Genomic DNA, 14,806 nt, shown 5'->3' on the forward strand with positions numbered 1-14,806 from the left:
CATTCTCGAAAATGAGTTAAACTCATTAGATCCGAGAAACTTTGAGAACATTCAAGATTTTTTCACAAGGTATAAAGCCTTGTTGGTTCAACTAAAAGGATGCGGGATCGACAAATCCAAGCAAGAAAAGCAGTTGATTCTTTCCATTTTATCAAAACTTGGTCCAGAGTATGCAGTATTCGTCTCTACATTCCACACAGTCAGATCTGCAACTAGTGCAGATTGGAAGATGCCCTCACTGGATTCTTTTATTCAGTCTTTGATGCATGAGCAAGATAAGCTCATCAAAATGGGCACACTTAAAAATTCCAAAGCGCATGCACTTACTGTGCATGCAAAAGGAAAGGCAAATTCCAAAGACCATCAGAAAGGAAAAGGGAAGAAGGATCCTGATCCAAGAAAGGGAGGACATCCCAAACCCCCTGATGGATCATCTGGCTCAAAGGAAAGGAAAGGAACGAAAGGGCAATCAATGTGCAATTATTGCCACCGTGGCTTTCATCCTGAATCTGCATGCATGAAGAAGACTATAGATCTTATGGCGCAGACACTCCAGCAACACAATCTTGGAGACCACATTCCTGAGAATGCTAAGAAGAAGTCTGGAGAAAAAGCACCAGATCCAAGAGGTAACGGGCATGATTTGATTGCTCTTCATTCTGCACCACAAGAATGGATCATCGATTCAGGAGCTTCACATCATATGGCTTCTTCAAAGGAATCCTTTTCTTCTCTACATGCATACTCAGGTCCTCCCATTCTCATGGGGGATAATTCTGCAGTTGCAGCAACTGGACAAGGAAGAGTGCAATTCGAAGATGGAAGTTTTGAAAATGTCTTGCATATTCCAAGGCTTTCTGTGAATCTTCTCTCAGTGTATCAGATGACACACACAGGCAGCGGAAGGAAAGTGGAATTTACCCCAGATTCCGTGAGCATTTATGACATGCAAACCAATTTGAAGATTGCATCTGGCAAGGTAAATGATCAATCTCGTCTGTATACATTTTCTGATTTTGTTCCTCAATCAGATTCTATTTTGCTACTTACGCATGCAAATGAAGAAAGTAGGATTTGGCACGAGAGATTTGGGCACTTGAATTTCAGATATATGCAACAGCTTAGTAAGCAAGGGATGGTCAAAGGATTGCCAACCATTGAATTTTCAGATGGTGTTTGTAATCGCTGTGCTCTTAGAAAGCATCCACAAGAAAAATTCGAGAAGGGGCATGCATGGAGAGCCTCTTCATGTATCTGGCAAGACAATTCTCTTGTTGGTGACAGAATAAGAGCCAAAGGAAACGTCTTCCGCCCCACACGGGGGCGCGGTGGCGGGTTGCTCCTCCATATGCCAGCTATAATAGGAAAACAGAATGCAGTCGTCTTACCGGACCTATTCTGGGGGCACGCCATTAAATCTCAGCCAGCTAACGAAATAGGTATTGCATATTTCTGCACGGGAGTCGGCTTTACAAACTTACACCTCTTGATATTCAGATTTAGGGCCTCTCCTAAATCAATTTCAGCAAAAGTATTCACAGGAGGAGGTACATGGACTCCGCTTGTCTCCACAGGAATGTCTTCGTATGCATCGAAGTTTATACCCGTATTCACCTGGTCAAAGACGTCGTCAGCTTTCAAGTCTTTGGCGAAGGGGTTTACTTTGCGTTCACGAGAGCCACCAGAACGAGCGTTGGAGGTAGTATTACCCCACCCACGTCCTCCCGATGCACCCCATGAGGGTTTTTCACCCCAGACCGGCTTCTCATCCCAGCCTAGAGACTTTTCAAATTTTTCACTCGGGGTGAAGGACACGACTGCCTAGCAGTTGTCTTTTCTCTACTTTTGCATTATATTTTGAGGGGGGGTTTTCTTCCCACTGGGTTTTCCCTCTTTCCTCCTTTTTATGCATTGTATATGGGTACCTAAAATGGCCGTGTTGCCGGGACTCATTCATTTTGCATCACACTCACCTAAGTTATGCTTAAGGGGGGGTGTTGGTGTACATGCACTTAGACTAGCTGTGTTGGTGTACATGCACCTAGATTAGCTCCAGTTAACTTATTGCTTGCATGTGGCACATGTACACATTAACATAAGATAAAGCACACTTAGCTTTAGTTAGCTTTAGTTATTGCATGTACAACTAAGCTTAACTTAGTTGCTTTTATGTATTTATTCTAAAACTAATATTGTAGAATCAATTTCATTCTTTTCTCAATTCTTGCTCGCTTCCTTCCTTCTCTTGCAAGCTTGTTTATTGTTTTGCAGATCTAGATCTGTGTATCTCAAAAATCTTACAGTGGAGCCTGTAAATTCCCACCTTGGATTTTAGCAAGTGAATTCATTAACATGGCAACCGTAGCAATTGACAAAATTAGGGTACAGTGGTTGCGGCATGTGTTAACTGCAGATTAAATGGTCACCCTCCAGTGATAACTGCCGCTTAGATGGTTACTTACACTTGATGACCGAATGCAAGTTGCAACGGGATTAAACTAATAGGTTATAGGTTCTAATTTCCTACTCAACCTTGGAAAGAGGCACAAATTGATTAGCTTTTATCACAAGGGAGCACAAGTTCATGCCTAATCCTGTAGAGCCACCCGTCGATTTTCTCAATCAGGGCGACAATTCTTCCAGGCTCATTAATGGTAACGCATCTTTTGAAAGTCATGGTATTTATTCTTTATGATTCTTATCGTTCTCATCATTGCATCTCTATTTCAAAGGATCCTTTGAGCCTCGGTCATAAGTATGCTCGGTACTAGGTTTTTTGATTAAACAGTAAACATGCCTGAAACGCTGAATGGAAATCACAGTAAACATGCTTGAAATGTCGAATGGAAATCACTTGAAAACTCTGTCTTCACAATCCTTGGGATGTAGGGAGTCTATTATCAATTCCTTTGGTCTAAGATAGCTCATAATTTGAATTTCCTTTTATCAATTCCTTTGGTCTAAGATATCTTTATTATGATATAAGACGCATAATTTAGATTGCTGTTTATCTTATTGGAACTGAAAGCCACTAAATTCGTGCCATCTAAGATGTTGTTTAATACGAATAATGTAAATTATTTATTAGTGTGGAGTAGAGGACATGAATAAATTGATGCAATGCAAGGGGAAATTAACCGAACCTGGAAACATGGAAAATAATCAAGTCGAGCATTCGTTTGAATAGCTAAATAAATTAAGGGAAAGAAAAGCGTTTGAATTGGCATCGGATCCCAATTGGCATGGTGGAAACTCCGAAAGATACTCTAGTTCTTTGCATAACAAATACCACTTATATTAAAAGGAGTGTGATAGAATCATGGAATGATTGTAATATAATTAATCGTTGTGTAACATGGACACTTAAGGTGTGCAACACTATATATGGTTGGAAAGTATGGTTGTTTCATTGAGGATATTGGGAGTATTTATGTCTAGGTCACATGTGGATTCAATGTGGATGTTACATGTGAAACTTATAAGTTAATTTGGGGTAAGGTTGTAATTTTGGTTGTAGTGACTCAATTTTTTTTAGGTGAAAATGGTTATTTTTTGGTTCTCCTATAAAATTCATTATTAGGCATTAAAAATTGTGATTGGTGTATCTGATGTCTTTCTTGTAATAAGATCTCCTTGGTAGAGTTATTACCCATATGTTTTAATGTAGCTCATTTTCTATGTGGTGTCCCATTATTCTTCTTCTATTAATGGTTGAGAAAAGGTCAAATTAGAAAAATGTATAGTATTTGTTAGGCTTTTGCAGCTCGTTATATTTTCAATATGCTTGTTTAGCATGAAGGAATTTCATAGAAATATTGGTGTTTAGCTTGAAGGTATTTCATCTAAATATTGAATTTAACATGTTAGTCAACTAATTTCATTATATACACAATAGTTAAAAAGGACTTGATAAAGAATTTGAGAGATGATTTGTTTTAAGTATTAAAGTCATTGATGTATTAAAAAAGTCCCCTCCTTTATACATCTTACTAGAAACGAAATCAAAATATATATCAATTATTGCAACATGTATTATTTTTTTCCCAAAAAAAAATCATTATATTTCATATCGAAATATATGTTGTGTTGACTCTTAGGTCCTAAAAAAAAAAAAAACTAGTTCATTGGACCATATAATTAGGAAATCAAAACATACTCAGCTACCATTAGAGCAGTTTAACTGTAACAAATAAATCTCATAATGTGTTATATCAAAATTATGGTTGTATGTTATATCGAAACAAATAAACCTCATATTGTGTCATTTCAAAAGTATGGTTGTATGCTATATCGAAACACATATGCTAACTTGGGAAAAACTAAGGCACTCTTTTAAGGAGATTAATGAAAGTTGAAATGCAAGAGTAGTTGACACCCACAAATTTGGGTAGAACGTAAAATGAAGGGCATGAATAATGCAAAAACGTCATTAAATTTTCATTTGACGGGCATAGGGGATTTGAAATTCCAGGCTTGGGTGGGAGTTTTATTTAAAGGGGTCATATAATTTGAAATCTGGTAAAAGAGATAATATTTTATGGTGTTAACTATTTGGTCATCTCACAAACAAACAATATTTTTATTAATAATTAACATAAAATAAGATAAAATTGATGTGGAAGCACGGAGGACCCGTGGCAGATAGTTTTGACATTTTTGGATGGCCTAGTGGACGAATTCAAGTGACACATGTCACCATACAGAAGGATCCATGTGGCTTGGATGATGTCAATATGCCATAAATTGATGATGTGGCAGAACCTTAAAGTCTGCACAAAGGGTTTGTTTTTTGAAGTTTTTCTCGTGTATTCAGTTGTCGGAATTGAATGAATAGAACGGTCCCAAAACAATGGAAAATGTCCCTATTCAGTTGTACATAAAATTTGGGGGTCAAGTCTAATATAGGCGCACAAGCAGGCAAATCGAGAAAAATTAGGACCTCCTAACCAACATTGAAAGGCATGCCCAAGAATTAGTTTCACATGGTCTTCTTGTCTTATTGGTGACTTCATTAACTGTGGAAGAGGATCAGAGCTAGTGTCAATATTAATGGTGACTGTAGAGAACATAGAGAAGGCAATGAGGAACTCGTCTTTCAAGGCAAATTTAGTGGGCCTGACTCAAATGAAAACTAGCTTTCCCTAATCTTTTATTGGACTCCATGAAGAAGTAAATGAAAAAGGTTGTTGGGTGCAGAAGAGATTGACTTGAAACAAACAAAGGCCATGCTTAAGCTACAGGTTTTTCACTTGGATCAGTTTGTAAGCATGGAGTGCACAATTTTACTAAGAATTAATTCTCAGTATAGGGAATCACTCAAAATTTCATTTTCTGCATTAAATCAATTGTCATGACTAAGAAAACAAGTTACAACAGAATAGGGAGCCTTGTTGAAGTGTGTAGGAAACTTGATTGAGCAACAATAAATTATACCATGTTGTAGCACACCATTAAGTATACAAACAAAAAAGACATCATTGGTCATAGTGAAACAGAGAAATAAAATACTGGAGAGCAGTTATGCATTGGTGGGGGAATGCAAAATAGTTGGGAGTTATAGTTTGCATTCTTGTGGGTGTGTGACTAAGCTAAGAATCATTGAGAGATGATGTATTATACGGCTGAGGCCTGGGCTAGTTAAGAAGCAAAGAGCCTAGTTTGAAGGAGAAAAGGGGAGCTGAAAGAAAGGAATTGGTACTGGAGCAGACCAAATTTGTATTTTTGTGTATATGCATTTTCCTATGTTTTCAGTTTGAAAATTTTATGAAAAGGAGAATAGTGGTTAGAGTAGGTAGTTTCCTACATCCATAAGAGATTGGTGCCTCTTGGCAAATAGTGGCTTTCTATATTAAGGGGGTTGGGGCTCTCGGTGAGTGGATGTTCACAAACAAATTGATGTATTAAGTAGGTGCTTAATTTACATCATAACAACAAACAGATTGGAGTTTTTCTCCCCTGGGGTTTCCACATAAAAATACCTGTGTCAAGATGTGTATGTTGTTCATGTGATGGATTGTATGTACATGTGAATGCCTTATCTTGTTGTCCATTTGTATTGTGTATGAATGCTCTCACAAGTAACTGAAAGTTGTGAAAATAATTAAAAGACTTAGACTTGAATTTTTAAGAACCTCACTATTACTGATTCAGCCCCCCTTAATAATTCCTTATTCCAACAAAAAGCCCTCTATCCAAATTGAAATTAAGGGCACCAAGAAAACCTCAAAGAAAGAGATGCAATACTCTAGGCCAACAAGACCAAACAAGTTCGTAAACTGAAATATAAATAATCCTCTATCTGAATAAAACCCAAGCACAAAATAAAAAACATGAAATACATGAAATGTCATTAGAACACAATACCTTCCAATCCCTTAAATGCTTAGAAAGTGGTAGAAATTATGTTTGCAAAACTAATATGATTTTTCCAACACAAAACTATAGCCAAATTTACCTAAATTTAGTTTAAGAAATATATTAGATTCCATAGTATAACAATGAAAATGATAACATAGAACGCTTTGAAGGAGTTAAATACAACCAATAAGATTTCTTCTAATTTGAAAGATGACAAGGTATGGGGTTACACTAATTCTGAAACAAATTAAATTGTTCTTGAATACTCCAGGCTAGTGAGATTTGGACAAATTGATAGAGTGCAAAGATAATAGAATAGCTTTGCACCCATATAGAAACCAAAAAGACTAATAAAACATAAAATGTTCATAATACATTACTATCTCTAAAACACATGGAAAATACTACATGTTTTATTTGCTAAATCAAAATGAATTTAAGAAAAACCTCACCAAATTAATATTAAATTACAACAAAAAGAACAAAATAACACTTAATATATAATAATTGAACACTAATAAAAAAACCTTTAAATATTAAAATTCAACAAGAAAACACTCCCTTATATTAAAAAAAAAAATAAGAAAGAGATTTAGTGATACTTGAATACATTAAACTCAACAAACCATTTACCACCATAAAAAGGAATACCTTACCTGAATTGCTCACCAATCAATAAACTAGAATCTCCAAAAATGCAACTCATTCCAATTATCAATAAACCCACTATGATTAGAGAAAGAACGATACACTATGACATAACCTTGCAAATTCATTTCTTTAAAGTGTAACATAAAGACTCCAATCTCTCCTCATTATTGCCCACTATATAACCTAGTTGCCACTTGTGGAGGCATGTGATACCTTAAAGGCACAACATGGCTTTATTGCCATATTATGAAATGGGCAAATCATCCTCATCATTAATGACCTCCTCTTTAGTTGCCATCTCATGGAGCATGTGACACTTTAAATGAAACAACATGACTTTATTGCCATACTAATAATTTAGCATTAATGACAACCTCTTTTAATAGAATGGCATGGTTAGCCAATCTATTAATAATTTAGCATTAATGACAACCTCTTTTAATAGAATGGCATGGTTACCCAATCTATTTACATTTGACTACTCTCATTTAACATTATAAAAACAAAAGATGATACTAAAATCAACTTTCCAACCCTTCTCAATACTAAAATATTTATATTCTTAATTAATCTCAAGCCTTATAATAATATTTCAACCTGTGGTATATTACGAAATAATCTTCCAAGACATCATTGAAATAACATTTCTAGTTTTCCTTCGGCACGAGTTGCAATGGCCCCTGCTAAGCCTGCAACCCCCAACGACTTGACTTGTTAAAATAAAAGAAACTCGTTTGTTATGTATTACTAGCTTTTAGTGCCACTGGTACAGTGTTGGGTTGTGTATTTATCAATGTTCATGTGCTTGCATTTATGCTCTATACTGTACTGCTGGCGGAGTAGAACGTCGGTATTGGTACCATGGGAAAAGCGTTGTCGATTGATTGAGAATTTTGTGCGGATGGCCATTTTTCATACAATTTGTTGTTGGGGTTTGTTGTTTTTAATTTGGAGTGGTTATAGGTTTTTTTGGTAATAGAAATGGACTTAGTATTATCAAAAAAACATTTTTAAAATTTAAATTTTAGAAATTTAAAACTATAACTTGAATGTCCAAAAATTTAAATCAAAATTTCCATTATTTTGAAAACCAAAACATCACTTTGCCAAAATTTCAGACCAGAAAATCACTTCCTTCTACTAAGAAGGGGTCACTTGATGAGGCCCTCCTTGACTGAGGGATCCAACCTTGACTGAGGGGTCCAACCTTGATCCTTCGGCCTTGAGGGAGTCTCCTGATACGGGTCCCTCTTCACCCCACCTTCCAAAATTTCCGACCAAAACATCACCCCCTTCAACTAAGTGGTGGGGCAATATTATATAAACAAGTTAAAATTTCGTTGGTTAGAATGCTCTATCAAGTACAAGCTCTCGGATTCATGGTATCTTTCTATGTCGTCGGTTTGTGTCGTGACGTTCAATTTCTAAAAGTGGATGCCGATTATTTTTCAAGTTGAAATCCAATCTCAGTGACCGAATCGTGAAGAAATGGCGATGCAAGATCAGATGTGAAAGGGGAACGATCCCCAAGACCATGTGGACAAAACGCAAAGAATATGGCGGCTGCGACCAAATGTGCACCACACGATTGAAAAGCAGGAGAAATCGTCATACTGTTTGAACTTACTGGCCGATCTATAATTGGAGAATGATGGCACAATGAAATTAATTAACCCTTCTTTGTTTCTGCATCTGCAATTTGATCGATTCTGAGATGAGCAGGTCAGTGAGAATGAAAAGCAGAACAATTCGCGTGAGGAAAATGGCGTGCACACAAGGGACATCGGAAGGAGAACGCGAAGGCGTCCCCTCGAATCCCGCCAGACTAACGCTAAGAAAAGGGCTTTGGTCACCCGATGAAGATAACAAACTCACCAACTATATCATGAGAAATGGACTCAAGGGCTATTGGAACTATGTCGCTAGGCAGGCGGGTAAGCACCCATACCACTCTTATTGATTATTTTCATTTTCCTGATCGCCTGCTTTATTCAATTCAATACACTCAAGCAGGAGGTTACAATATCACGTGCGAATGATAGGGTTTTTATTTATTTTAGAATAGAGTTTTTAAAAATTTAACTTAATTACTATTAGGAATGGTATAAAGTGATGATTTTTTTTTTCAATAAAAAAAACGTTTCTTTTCATTAATAAAAAAAATGAAAAAAGAGTATATTCACAGAGATTTTCCATGTCTATAACAGTAAGTATTTTTTAACTATATTCTACTTTACTTCACTTACCCAAATAATGAGAATACACTCATTAAGATTTTCTATACATAGTTCTCAATTCTCATGGATTTTCCTATTTTTAACGGTAAGTGTCTTTCTACTATATTCTACCTAACTTCAGTGACAAAAAAGATTGTAAATCACCTTCAATTCTACAAGATCATGTAAACCCAACAAAACTTGATGGTACCAGCGTACGAAGGAAGACCATAACATAAATTATCATAAAAGGAAATAGGGAAAGGGTTCCCTATATGGAGTTTATAGATCCAACATTCATTAGTGTGTCGTGTACATATGCAACGGAGTGAAACTTACATGGCTCTGAGTGGATGCCCCTTTTTGAAAGAAGGTCTACTAGCCGATTCTGTTCTCTATATATGTGCAAGAAAGTAATGCTCTGAAAATTGTTTGCCATAATTCTAATGCACCTCATCTTGTTGGATAGTATGTGGGAGCTGAATAGAGTGTAATCCTTGACCCACTCTAGGATGCTCTTAACATTTCCATGTAGGAATATTTGTTCCATTCTCGACCATTTGGCAAATATGAAGACAACCAAGAGTGCTATAATTTCAGCTCTACTGTTTGTTCCATGTCCTCCCTTCCACTAGAAGTGATAGTAGCACATGGGCTCAAGTATAACGACAACACCACATCCACATCTTCTTTGTTGGCATGCACCGTCAAAAAATCCTCTAGGATATATCCCCTTTATGTCCTTAATTTTAACATTCCTCTTACCGTGGACAACCCTCTTGGGTCCATTCTCTCCAAATTATGAAATGGTTTTCAAGACCACCTTCCAAATATCTGGCCTTTTGTGGTCAAATATCTGAGGATTCCAGCTGCACCAAATGGCGATATGGCATAAAAGGGCAATGTGTGATGCTCACTTTCCTTCTTGAACCATGTATGTTCTTAGAGAATGCTATGGTCCCGAATGTTCTAGATATAGTAAATCCATTGCCCTTGTCTACACCTCCATGGAAAATGTGCAACCTATAAATAGATGGTTAATCTCATTTTAATTATTGCACAAGGGGCAAATTCCAAGGCCTTGAAATCCCCTTCCTTGCAAATTATCCCACTTTAGCACTCTATTATGAATCAACAACCAACCAAAAAAAAGGAGTTTTATTGGAATCTCTCAACCCCATGCAACTTTGGACCATGTTTTATACTCAAATTCTCTCTCAACCAAAAGGAGACTGTTGTAAATATCCTTGACTCTAGGCTGTCCTTTCTTTGTTGTGCCTTCCCACTTTAGCCTTCACCAATGAATATTATAGAATATTCATAGTAATATAGAAAAATCAAAGGTTGAAATTTATCATAATTATTTAAAGAGGTTGAGATTAATCATAACTATTTATCATCAAAATAGTACGTCTCTTTTGGTGTTTTTAATTAGAAACAAATGGCTTATAAACAAATTTCATATGAAGTGATTTATGGTTTTTTTGGACATGTGATATTCATAAGCCATGGTTTTGCAATAAAGCTATTTGGATATTAAGATTCTCCATTGCATGGTAAAGTGGGTATAATGTTTTGATGCTTATTATGGAGTGTTTCTCATTGACATTTACCAATCATTTAATTTTTATAGTTATGCTAGTACCAACCTAGATCCATCTTGACTAGAACCTTTTTTTATAGCTATGCTAGTACCAAGCTAGATCAATCTTGACTAGAACCTGTCAAACCACTAGAGAATCAAATTTCTAAAGGTGCAAATCTTTCTCAAGTTTTGCACTCAAAAAATAGGTTTGCACATTGCTAGATTTGATTCCTCAAAGTGCTTACACATTGTGAGATTTGATCCTCTAGGTGCTTCATAAATCCTAAGTTAAGATGGATCGAGACTGCTTAATATTCATAAAAACAAATTATTTAATTATATATTAATATTTATATATATTTTTTCCTTTTTTATTAAAATATAATACATTTTAATATAGTTTGAGTTAGTTTAATGATTAAAAACGTATATAAATATATATGTTTAATATAGTTTGAATTAGTTTAATAGCTAAAAATATATGTAAATATATAGACGTAAGATTTTAAATATAAAAATCGTAAATGAAAATTTGAAAATTGTAATAGTATTTATTTAAATAAATTATATTAAAAAATAATACCATCGAAAAAAATCATAAATTATAAAAAAATAATAATAATAAATAAATATCTAAACTACTAGGTAACATTTATTTCAAAACCTTTCATCTGTGTTAAATTACAATTACAACCGGGCCATTAAAATTTACACCCTACATTATACAGGTCTGCAGAGATGTGGAAAGAGCTGCAGGCTGAGATGGATAAACTATTTACAGCCGGGCCTTAAACGTGGTGCGCTTTCAGTCCAAGAAGAGAGACTCATAATACACTTACAGTCCATTCTTGGTAACAGGTTTCTACCTGTGTCCATTCCTATGCCTGGACTCAACGATAAATTTTTTCCTTTCTTTGAATGTCCATAACATTTGATTTCCTGGCCCGAACTGTGCACGACAATGATAAGCAGGTGGTCTCAAATTGCGGCGCATTTGCCCGGCCGCAGTGACAATGAGATCAAGAATTACTGGAATTCTTCCATCAAGAAGAAGCTCATGTTGAAACACAACGGGCACTCCGCCAACAGCAAATCTAATTTCCCTTTCCAGCCCAGTCAAATTTGGAGTACGTCCGATTCAGTGCCTGGTCATGTTCATGATGTTGCTACGTCGTCTCACTCTGCGCAGCCGTACTTGGAAGTCATGTCAGTAGAAGGATACCAGCCACATGACAGCACCTTCAATATTGGAGAAAATCAAAACAATTAGCATGCGATCCAAATGATGAGTTTTTAATTGATCCAGACACCATTAATACAGCTTTTATATCCAGTCTGCAAGTCCAGGGCGTGTATAATAATTATAAGGCTGCAACATCATCGACATACGATGAATTAATGTTAGAGTCATGCAGGACTACAGTACCATCTCATGAACTGCCTGGCTCCGCCAATAATTACCTTCTGGGCTCAACTGGAACCACAGCTATCGAAAGGACAAATTGAGAGCGGTGAGCTGATAAATGAAAACAAGATCATTATCGACTATTCGCCCTTCACAGCATCTAGTGGAATAAATGCATGGAGCAGTGGTCATTACTATTCAAATACTGCAGCTGATTTTACAGATATCAATTCAGAAGTTCCTTATAACATTGAGCTCTTGGGAGTTAGAATCCTCGACGATCGGGTAGGTGTGCATCACGAGAAGACTGCCCATGAGTCATGCTCGCCACTGAATTTCGTGGGCCAAGTTAGTGGGTCCCTAATGAAACTGGCTAACCATTTCGATGCTGAGGATGATTGGAAGGATTGTCCAAATTTGGGATATGATATAAACTTGGGTGTCTCCAGGTACACTGATATTTATAGCAGCTGGCAGAAGAGCTATCAGATCGAGAGAGGAGGGATTGGTGATCAACTGGTTTGCTCAAGAATTCCCATTGAAAAAGAAGCGAATACAAAGCCAAATCCCGCAATATTTGGGGGAGCAAGTGGAGCGTTGGAGATTCATGAGTACTGTAGGGATGGAGCTGGACAAGTTACAGTATGGGCGCAATACGACATGTGCAATATTGATGCTGCTGTTGCTTCTGGTCAGCCTTAAATCTATTTTAACTAGTATGTTGTTGGGATTGAATTCATAAAGTTGCTGTTGCGCTGAAGAAAATGTTTGTTAAAACTTGTTTGGAATCCTTTTCAATTTTTTTCATCTAAACTTCATATATGGAGTGATGAAGTGAAAATATAGATTTTTGTTCCGTCGTGAGGAGATTTTCTACTTATAAATCATATAAATAAAGTTGACTGTTTCATATTAACGATGTTATATTTTATATCAACAAAATTTCATATTAAACTTTTAATATATAGATTTTCAAGATATTTTAAAATCATTCATTTATATATATATATATATATTCAAAATTTTACTTGAACATTTATGATAACTATTTATTTAGGGAAATCTCTCCCTAGACATTTACGATAACTATTTATCTAGGAACATCTCTCACTAGACAGACTAGGAACATCTCTCACTAGACAGAGTTGATTGTTCGATATTAACAATGTTTTATGCTAACAAAATGATATTTTATATCAATCAAATTTCATATTGTAATTTTTTAATATATTCCAAATCAAAATCTAGTATCTATTTATCATATAAATTTTAAATATCATTTAACATTTATAACAATGATTTTTCTCGGTACATCTCTTAGTCCAGACAAAGTTGATTGTGTACATCTCTCACTCTAGATAAAGTCGATTGTTTCCTATTAAAAAAATGATATTATATATTAACTAAATTTCGTATCAAATTTTTTAATATACATCTTTTAAAATCTAATATTTATATATTAATATAAATTTTTAAAATATTTCAAAATCTACTAATTATTTATTTATATCATAACTATTTATTTATATCATAACTATGTATCTAGTTCTCTCACTCTATGTATGGACTTCAGTTAGACCTCCGAATGACATATCGATAAATGCTCCATAAAACTATCATCCAAACTCTTGATGATCGACAACCCCTGCCTTGATGACATGCTATATAAACCGTTGATGAGATTGAATTAATAAAACCAACTATCATCCAAACAGTTGATGAGATTTTGAATTCACGGGAGTTGAAGTTCGCCTTGAGAAAATGTTTGTTAAACTTGTTTTGAATATTAAAGGGAAAAATGTAAACTTCATATATGAAGTGAACTATAGATTTTTGTTAAAATGATAGGATCTTAAATAGTGGAATATTTTTGTTAAAAATGATAGGATCTTAAATAGTGGAATATTTTACAGGAGTAGTCTAAATATGCTTTTTTAATTCATGATATTATTTTTTGGTAAGATTAAATTTAAATGGTTTAAAATTTATTTTAAATATATAAATAGATTTAGTTTGTAAGACATTTTATTTTTACAAATTACATTATATTATTTAACTTAAAATTTTAAACAAAAAATTACTAAAAAAAATTAACTTTTAAACTAACAAAAAAATATCACCAATATTTTATATCAAAAATCATTGTTTACTACATAAATTTTCAAAATATTTCAAAATCGCCCTTACAAGTACTTTCTAATTTTGATTACACTCTTTAGAAAGGATCATAACTATGTTATACGTATATCTCTCACTCTCAATAGAATTCCTCACTTACCATAGACTTTCAATAGAATTACTCGCTTACTAGAGATATAGATACTAAAATTTATGTCTCAGCTTCACTGAGACCTTCGAATGACACATTGGTAAATGCTCCATAAAACAAACCAACATCCAAACTCTCGTTGATGGACACCCATACCCTGATGACATGTCATATAAGCACTCAAATAACTTAATTGTGAAATCTAACCTCTTCTTGGTCTTTCAATACTATGACATCCTCAATCATGATATGAGTTTGAATGAGCTTTTGATGTGGTCTGGCTGCTCACTCATAAATTTAAAGTGAACTTATATTTATGAGCA

At 35.0% G+C, this 14,806-nt stretch overlaps 1 pseudogene; it reads left to right on the forward strand.

Moving 5' to 3' along the window:
• The first annotated feature begins 8,740 nt into the window (after positions 1-8,740).
• On the forward strand, positions 8,741-12,079 carry LOC149247510 (transcription factor MYB46 pseudogene; annotated as a pseudogene).
• Positions 12,080-14,806: the final 2,727 nt, after the last annotated feature.

This window comes from Pinus tabuliformis, chromosome 7, assembly GCF_031772625.1.
Source record: "Pinus tabuliformis cultivar Carrire ecotype Pingquan chromosome 7, CPIR1, whole genome shotgun sequence".
Lineage (NCBI taxonomy): Eukaryota > Viridiplantae > Streptophyta > Pinopsida > Pinales > Pinaceae > Pinus > Pinus tabuliformis.